We start from the raw sequence: 10,305 nt of genomic DNA on the forward strand, positions 1-10,305 counted from the left end.
CTTAATGCTGGCCATGATAGAAAGGTGTGAGAAAACAGTGCGTCGTAGAATGTTTCATATGGGACTAAATAGCTGCAGACCAGTCAGAGAGCTCATACTGTCCCCAGTCCATGGCTGAAAGCACCTACAATGTGCACATGAGTGTTAGAACTGGAATATTGAGCAATTGAAGAAGGTGGCCTGGTCTGATGAGTCATGTATTCTTTTAGATCATGTGGACGATTGGGTTTATGTGCATCGTTTTCCTGGGGGAGAGATGGCATTGGAATGCACTGTAGGAAGAAGGAAAGTGGGTGGAAGCACTGTGATGCTCTGGGAAATATTCTGCTGGGAAACCTTGGTCCTGGCATTCACATGGATGGATGTACCTCCTACCTAAACATGGTTGCAGACCATGTACACCCCTTCATGGCAACGGTATTCCCCGATGACAGTGGGCTCTTTCAGCGGGGTAATGTGCTGGGTCACAAAATTGACTTGGCCCTCAAATTCCCCAAAACCCAGACTGATCGAGCATCTTTGGGAAGTCCTGGAAAACAAATCAGATCCATAGAATTCAGAGATCATTCAGTGGTCATTGTTGACACACCACAGCTCAACAATGAAATGTGTCCTCTGCATTCAACCCACATGTAACATCGGTATATATTTATTACTATAAGTGATAGTTACTTATTAGTGATGGGCTTATCTCTCTGTTGGGTCTGTTCTCCCTCATATTCCTTTTTCCAGTACTTGACCTTAAAAAAAGCAAGTCTCTTATTATTAGTAGTTGTCGGTGTAGGAAAAGGGAATGTAAAAATTGCTCAGAAAGAAACAGGCAGCTATATATATTTAATGTGTTTGGGACAGATATAACATCTCTGTAACATCACTCCAAGACAAGTTGCATCATATATCTGTGTAATTAAAGGAAAAATCTGTAAAGCAAACAAAAAGGTTTTTTTTATAACCCGAGTCTCATTCACATTGATGGACATGACAAAGCCTTGTCCTGCAGGTCATATGTTACTCACACAACTACCAGCCAGAGTTTTATCATCCATTGGAGCCACAATAATTGAGTGTTTAATCAGGTCCATTTGAATGCCGCTATAAAATGTGCATGTTTTGAGGTTTAATACAAAGTTAAAGACTTTTACCAAAAATGCATATTATAATGGCATTAGGATCCCATTTCCAAAAAACCTGTGGAAAACGTTGTGAGAAATGTAAATAAAAACAGAATATAATAATTTGCAAATCATAATGTTACTCAATGTAATATTGCAAAAAATAGGGAATTTCATTTCAGACCTGTCACCCATCGAAAACATTCACCACATCATGAAACGAAAAACACACCAAAGGAGACCCTCGAACTGTTAAGCAGTTGAAATTCTATATCAGGCAAGAAAGGGACAAGGTTTCACTTTCAAAGCTCAGGCGACGGGTCTCCTGAGTTCCCAGATGTTTACAGAGTGTCGTTAAAAGAAGTGATGCAACACAGTAGTAAACACGCCCCTGTCTCAACTTTTTTGAAACATTTTGCTGCCATCAAATTGAAATTGAGCATATATTTGCCATACAACAATGATATTTCTCAGTTTCAATGTCTTTGTTCTATCCATCCATCCATCCATTTTCCAAACCGCTTATCCTACTGGGTCGCGGGGGGTCCGGAGCCTATCCCAGAATCAATGGACACGAGGCAGGGAACAACCCAGGATGGGGGGCCAGCCCATCGCAGTGTCTTTGTTCTATTTTCAATTAAATATGACATTTTCCACATTGCCCCAAATTCTTTGGAAACCAGGTTGCAATGTATAAATAACACCTGCCCACACACATAGACACACACTCATATCTTTGTGGGTCCCCATTTCTATGGGAAAACCTCAAAATGTGTGTTTTGATTACAGTGACAAATTTTTATTAATTGAATTTCCTCTTGTGGGGATCGAGAAAATGGTCCCCACACCGTCAAAATAACAGCTTTTTATCACATTGTGCAGACATTTAACCCCCACAATGTAATGTTTATCTGGACCATATGCACACACGCAGTATAGTACACACCATACACATATTTCCCCACCCACAGTGAGGGGTGACGGTTGGTCATTCCATTCTTAAGTACTGTAGATGTGCCAGACTATCACTCCATCTGTCTCTCAGTCTTTTGTTCAATCAGAATTCCAATGCACTGGTCCATATGAAGTGTTTCCTCTACATTTAACCTACTCAGCAGTGAGATATTGTTATTATTAATCAGTTAGCCTCAACAGAAGCACCCTCTACACAAGCACAGACAAGTTTAGGTCCAGTGTTTAGAAGTGCTTCTTTAAATAAAATTCCCAAATATCAAAGGTTTTAGTGCCATTACCTGCACAAGAGCCAAAATGAGGACTGACAGCAATGAAGAGGGAACAAGCAACAAAAATCTCTTACAGCCTCCACTGCTACAAAACAGCTACTGCACAAACACTGCATATGAATCCATATGACATACTCGGTGTAGTAGGGGTGTGTGTGTGTGGGGGGGGGGATCGATACAATTCACGTTTCTATAAATATTTGTTTGTAAATGTCAGTTTAAACATGGGTTACTAAAATGATGTTGTTCACATTTGGTACTGCTAATATATACATGCTCAGTTGCACACAGTCTGATTCTGCTAAGGCACTGACATCTTCCAGTTTGGCCCGGTGCTATCATGAATGAGTTAGCGTGTGCAGAGACTTTTCCTGCACCATCTCAAGTTAAACTAACCGAAGGTAAATGAACTTTCACTGAATATCTCTATACCTCTTTCCTAAACACTAAGAACAATTTCTAAACAAACTGAACTATTTTAACTTTTTTAAACTCTGCCCTCAAGTTTCACCGGACTCTGTGTCTTGCTCTTTCGTCGGCTGTAGTTCGTCGCCACATTCATTGTCAGTCACAGCACTTTTCACACAGGTTTTGGATTTGCCAACAGGTCCAGATATTTAGCCTGCTAGAAAGCTGATGGGCGTCTGCGATGAACTGGCAACTCTGTCTGGTCACGTCTTTGAACTAATAGCCATAGAGCACCAATTTGCCACCGCCAAGGCCCTTGCCTTTGATCTGCGTTTTTTGTTAGCAGAAAAGGGCTAAAATCATTTAGTGTGAACTTAGCATTAGTTATTTTTTAGCCCTTGGAATGACTTTCCTGGCAAAAACGAGTTAGCATGTTGGATGTGCTTTCAGAAAAATAGTTTAGAGTTCAGTATAACAGAGCCGACAGACATTCTTAGTCTTATCAACTACTCTGTCTCTTTGGTGTTGGCATAACTAATTAGGAACCCAAAATGTTCCCAAACTACTGATTTAAGTGACGTGAGGGGGTCTCAGCTCTCTAGTACTAGCTGTAACAAACTCAAAGCCACAGTTGGCATAATGTTTTCCATGTTGAACATCTACTTGTCTTAATTCATTATATCACATGTTCCAAAGTGAAAATGCTGTAACTGAAAGACATGAATCGTTACAGTCCATGTCTTTACTTTAAATTTAGACCTGAAATGCTCTTCACAAAATCTGTTTAAAATTTGCGATATGTATCCAATCGGCAAATATATACAGGGTATATTGATATAATATCAATCTGGGTGATCACTGCCAATTCCCACCCCAGGTATGTAAGTCTATTTGAAAAGCAAATGGCTGGATTGACATCATGGTGACATTAAAGTTACATTCATGTGACCCATAGAATGACCCTCTGCCATTTTAAGAAACCCTTAATCTTTTATGTAGAATCAGTCTTATGCCAAAATTCCAACTATGCACACATGACAATGACATTTTCCCCTTGCGTTGGAATGGTACACAACCTGTTACTTAGGGTTGAACTTCTGTATACAGCAACATAAACTGAAACTGCTGAATGTCTCACTGAAGACAGTGACTGTCTTAAATGTACTTCAGTTGTGATGGAAGCAAAGACAACGTTTGTTTGGATTGGCTCTAAGTCAGATCTATGTTCAACCATGAACCCTGGCTAATATTTCTGTCTGACCAGCAATTCTGCTGTCTTAACAGCAATTGTGCAGTTTGATAAATATGCATTATCATCCATTTCAACATGGTATTAATGTGTTACTTCAATGGTACATGTGCTCAGTGGTTAGCACTGTCACCTTGCAGCAAGAAGGACCTGTTTTAACCTTGAGATCAGTGCAGCTTTGCACTCGTTAAAAAAAAAAACTATGCATTGTGTTTGATGTAATACAAAAGTCTGCTAGATTTATATCAAGATTTGCAGAGTATGTGTGTAAATGTTAAAAGTACATATTTAAACTAATCAGATTTACCTTAAAATTACAAAGAAAAAAACATTAAATTGTAAGTATGCACGAAAATCTTTATACAATCTATATAAAATAATAAAATCTATTTTCTGTAAAAAAAATGAGACATAAATGTAATTTGTCATTCTTGATATAATACTTAAAGTAACAGTTAGGTTGTTAATTTACAGTTAAATTTAATAATAATTAAAAAAAAACAGAAAACTACAGTGCACAGCAAACAGACTTCCCAAACATTATTATTTAGCCAAACTATATTATTTCATAGATTTTTTTGCCATAAAGCTCAATGTCTCTGGTATCACTGTCTTCTTTTGGCAGGTCATGCCAGTTAGTTGCATTAACTTGTCCTTTGCTCAGTAATAATAAAAATTATAATAATAATAATGGACTTCCTCAGCAACAGACCCCAGAACGTGAGCATGGGAGACCACATCTCCTCCACTCTCATCCTGAACACAGACATGCCACAGGGGTGTGTCCTACGTCCCCTCCTCTCTTCCCTTTTCACTTCTGACTGTTCTCCCATTCACACCAGCAACACCATAATCAAATTTGCTGATGACACCACCATTGTACAACTGATTGACAACAACGACAATCAGCCTACAGGGAGGAGGTCTAGCAGCTGAGGCAATGGTGTGACAGTAATAACCTGGAACTGAACACATCCAAAACTGAGGTGCTGATTTGGACTTCAGGAGAGCCAAGCGGGCTGAGCTTCCCTCTACATTGACGGAGAAGAAGTAGAGAGAGTGGAGAGCTTCAAGTTCCTAGGAGTCCACATCTCTGCCGACCTCACCTGGTCCACAAACATCTCTCACCAGGTGGGGAAGGCACAACAAAGATTGTACTTCCTCAGGAAGATGCGTCAGGCCCACCTCCCCCAAAAGCTGCTGACTAATTTTTACTGCTGGACCACCGAGAGCCTCCTGACCTACTGCTGCACAGTGGGTTTCAGTATCTGCACTGAGGAAGACAGGAAGAACCTGCAGCGGGTGGTAAGGGCGGCAGAGCGGGTAATCGGAACAGCACTACCCCCCCTCAAGGACATTTACACTGGCAGACTCCAAATGAGAGCCAGTAGAATAATCAAAGACTCCTCACACCCTGGACACTATTTTTTCTCCCCCCTCCCCTCTGGCAGACGCTACAGGTCAATCAGAGCAAGAACAAAGAGACTGAACAAAAGCTTTTACCCTCAGGCAGTCAAATGCGCCCCCCCACCCCCTGAATGACTGTTTCTGTGAAACAGTATCCACCCCCCAGAATGACTGTCTTCTATATGGACTAACATACTGCACTCATTGCACTAAGACACTCATTCTATAATAGTATGTCTGTCTCTTTTTGTGTCTTCTAATTTCTCTTATTTATTACTCTTATGCTGCTAAACAGAGAGCTGCTAAACTGTTTTTCACTATTTCTGTAATAGTGACAATAAAGATCTATCGTATCTTATCTTATCATAATAATGTTTCTGTTTGGGGAGTTAGCCTGCAGGTATTTTGCTTGATCTCATTGCTAAAATGCTAATCTTCAAGATGACCAATTTTAATGTACCATGAATTTTATAATACCTCAATAAAGTCAGTAATACGGCGTGATTATGATTTGCGTAAAATGATACATTTTGCAGACAAAGACTCTAATAATGAATAATAATACCTTCATAAAAGGAAACATTAATTAATCAGTGAATCACTTTAAATAAGTACATTTTTATCACAGTTTTGTCTTGGATCTAATCAGGAGTAAATTGTAATTACTGTAAAGACTTTGAAATTACTTTAAATTTTTCATGTACATAGTCATTCAATTTAAATCAAAGCCTTAATTGTTACACCCAGACTACCTGCCCCTCCCATTTTCTCCATAGAGTGGCCCTAATGAGACACACCTGTCATGCATTTGTTTTACCTCTTGTTCCTGCCCTTGTGTGATTCAGTCCAGCTGCCTCACGTTTGCTCTCTCGTTAGTCCTTGTTAAAAGTGCTTCCCAGAAGTGTTAATTTTGACAGAAAATTTTTATTTAGTTTTAGTCATAGTCTTTTGACTAAAATGTAATTTAGTTTCAGTTATAATTTAGTCATCTAAATTATTTTAGTTTTATTTGACTAAATATCATAAGATTACAGTCGACTACAACTACAGTTGATTAAGTTGACTAAAATTAAAAGTGCAGAGTGTAATGTTTAAAGTTTCCCTTCGATTTCTGAAAGTCATTATGTTCAACAAGATGAAATGAAACCAATGTTAAGGAATGGTGTTAAGGTCTGACTGTGCAGTACACAAATACACAGATTTCACTCTTATTTGAAACTCAAACATGTGTTTATTTACCCGGAAACTGAGTACTGTAAAATCAGTAGTGCCATTAGTGCAAAAATAAAATCCCTTCAAAGAAAAAGTGCATAGGCTACAATGCCACCAGGCCTGCTCTCTCTGTATATTAAAATAAAAATATAAAAATAAATATTTGTAATATTTTTATTTGCTATTCTTCACTGTTAAATGTTTCACCTGAATTTCTCAAATATGTTATAAGAAAAAGACCAATAATGGTATCAGGGATTTATACCCATTATCAAGAAAAAAAAATTCCAAACATTGAAAACATACTTCTCAACGGCTATCAGTAGCAGGAAGTGCAACCATTCTATTTCAGCATTTTCAACATCAAAATAATTAATAATAATTAATAAATGCAAATGCTATTAAAGAAGAATAGCAACAGGATAAATTTCAATTTTAGATGCTGCTCACTGGTGAGTTCTGCTATCTTACCGAAAATCTATATTATTCCATTATAAAATTTGTTACATCAAAAGTGTATTTACACGGTTAAATACAAAAGCAGATTATTTACAAGGTAAGAACTGTTACATTTCTGTGCAGATATCTCGAACTGAAAATCTCACTCCAGCCAGCTGGCCAAAGTTGACAACCCCGCATTTTATTTGAAATGAAAAGTAAAATCGCTGTTTTCGCCTGAAACGGCTTGTCATTCCGTTTGTGTTCTTCCTACGACAAATATAAAGCTAATATGAGAAAAACATCCATCTTCCAAACTGCTTATCCTGCTGGGTCGTGGGGGGTCTGGAGCCTATCCCAGAAGCAATGGGCATGAGGCAGGGAACAACCCAGGATGGGGGGCCAGCCCATCGCAGGGCATACTCACACACCATTCACTCACACATGCACTCCTACGGGCAATTTAGCAACTCCAATTAGCCTCAGCATGTTTTTGGACTGTGGGGGGAAACTGGAGTAGCCGGAGGAAACCCCACGACGACATGGGGAGAACATGCAAACTCCACACACATGTAACCCAGGCGGAGACTCGAATCCGGGTCCCAGAGGCGTGAGGCAACAGTGCTAATCACTGCACCACCATGAGAAAAACATGTCACGTTTTATATCTTTTCTAAATAATATGACCGCCCATATCCTACTCTAATAGCAATGGAAGTGTTAAGTTTCTATGTATTTATATTAAAACGAGACTTTAATTTTATTACCAGTGTGGGATTTTCGAAACCTATACTTAAATCCATGAACACTAATATATATGACATAAACAAGGCTGTATTAGGGTTTTACAGCTTAAGCACTTTATTCACACAATTTTCACATTATATTTTCTCTTATTTTGAAATGCAGCCCTACTTTTAAAATATCCTTTTAAATTAGTAAATGAGATACACATTTGTTCAGCTCTATATGTCACGTGACAATAAATATTGTCAAAAAGTTTTTGAATTGTACTGAATTAACTTGTTTTAACAGTCAGGTATTGATTACATGCAATGTTGATACAACTAATAGGCTACTTATATACACTTATATATATCACATCAGTTAGTTAGACATTACAATCTTCCAGACCTTTGCTTCAAGAGATTTTCTCTAACTGGACCTCTTTAAATTTCAGGTGAATACCGCTGTATGCAAACTACATTTATTCTAATTGGATCCCGTCTCTGGCAAACATTTTTGTCTTGTTTTTATTTGTTGACGAAATTGTCAATACACTTCGTCATAGTCTTAGGCCTCACAAAATCATTTTTATTTAGTTATCATCTCGCTTTAGTCTGAAAATAAAGATCGTTGACGATAACTATGACGAATTTTGATTTATGAATTATGACGATTAATGCTGCTTCCCACTTCCGTGCTTCCCGGTCTTGACATTGATGTTGTTGTCTCTGTGAGCTCTGTATACTTAGTCTGTTTTATGACCTGTTCCCTTTTTGTTAATAACCCCATTTTGTTTTGCCCTGACTCCTGCTCCTGTATCCTTAGTCCCACACATCACAACATTAATAAAAACTATATATCTAACGTAAGGTTGTTAACTGACATTTTGCTCAAGGGAACCACCATCTGGTGAATACCTCTGGAAAACAGAAAAGCAATTTCTAAGAAAAACAGATAATCTTCATGTCCCTCTGTTGATATTTTAAACTTTAATTGATTAAGCTGGTAACACAAGAGCTCATTTTGTTTGCAATAAATACTGAACATCTTACGATAGCTGTTGAATTTGTTGTCTGTTTTCTCAGTGTAGCAACGACAAGGCTGTGAGGGCTCAGAGGTAAGGAGGTGTTTGTTAGAGGGATCTGTGAGCACGTTATACACCACCTATGATCTAGTAACCCATGTCTTGTTTAGAGAGGAATCTAAGCATTCGCACAGCTGAATCTGTTCCTCAGAGAGTCACAGTCAGGGCAAGTGATGGAAAGGTCCTTATGACACTGCAGTTGTGATCCACTGGGCAGGCTACTTAGAGCAACTGTTTAAAGCTAATCCTCCGGTTAGGACATTGGACATCTCTGGGTCCACAGTTCTTGAGGCTGATCCTCTATATAGCTGTGAACCACCCAGTCTCACAGAGATTCAACAGGTGGTGAAACAGCTGGGGATGTAGGGAAGGCTGCAGGGATCTGTAGTGTCCAATCTGGTGGTAAAACTGTCTTCCTGGTATTGCAAGCAATCCTTGCTTTCATTTAGGAGATGGGCATTATCCCACCTGACTGGAAAACCAGATTTGTTGTCTCTATCTTGAAAGGCAAGAGTGATCACCTGGATTGTGGCAACTACAGAGAGATTACACTGCTCCCAGTATTGATTAATATCCTTGCTAGAGTCATTCTCAACAGCATCCGTGATCATTTGCTAAACTGCCATCGACCGCATACTGGATGTGAAGGTTCTCGTTGAGTGCAATCACAAATATGTGCAGAATTTCTTTGCAGCCTTTGTCAATTTTTGTAAAGCATTCAACTCAGTTGATCAAGCCGCCCTGTGGGACATCCTGAGACTTTGCGGGATCCCCCCGAAGTTGCTGGACATCATGGCTTACCTGTACACTCGTAGAATACTTTCATGCACTGGGTGTTGGGCAGCATCATGGGGTCCAGTGGCTGTGGGGCATCTGTGATGAAAGTGAGGAAAGGTTTACTGATCTTGACTTTGTCAATGATGATATTCGCAAAGCTGAATTTGTCCCACAGAGAGTCACAGTCAGAGTCAGTGTGTCAATGGAGGCTCTGATCAGGGCTCTATCTCAAGAGGCTGAGTGAGGAGTCTGAGAGTCTGGGCTAGCGAGTGGCCTGGATAAAAGATCCTGGCCTGTGACCTCTTGGGCACAGCCATCAGCAGTGTGTCTGTCTGCGGAAAGATTGTCGACTGCATCGAGAGGCTCACTTACCTCGGCTGTGATGTTTCTGACTCTTCCTATGAAGTCAGTTGACGGAGAAAATAGGGAGTCATGAAGTTGCTGGAAAGGAGTGTGTCGTTCCCAATATCTTTGTAAGAGGACAAAGGTCCAAGTCTTTAGAGTCCTGGTGTTCCTGTTTTGCTGAATGGCTGCCAAACATGGATGCTGTCCAGTGACCTAAGACAAAGGCTGGACTCCTTTGGTACTGTGTCTCTTTGGAGAATCCTTGGGTACTGCTGATTTGACTTTGTGTTGAACAAGAGGTTG

This window comes from Brienomyrus brachyistius, chromosome 5 (genome assembly GCF_023856365.1).
Source record: "Brienomyrus brachyistius isolate T26 chromosome 5, BBRACH_0.4, whole genome shotgun sequence".
Lineage (NCBI taxonomy): Eukaryota > Metazoa > Chordata > Actinopteri > Osteoglossiformes > Mormyridae > Brienomyrus > Brienomyrus brachyistius.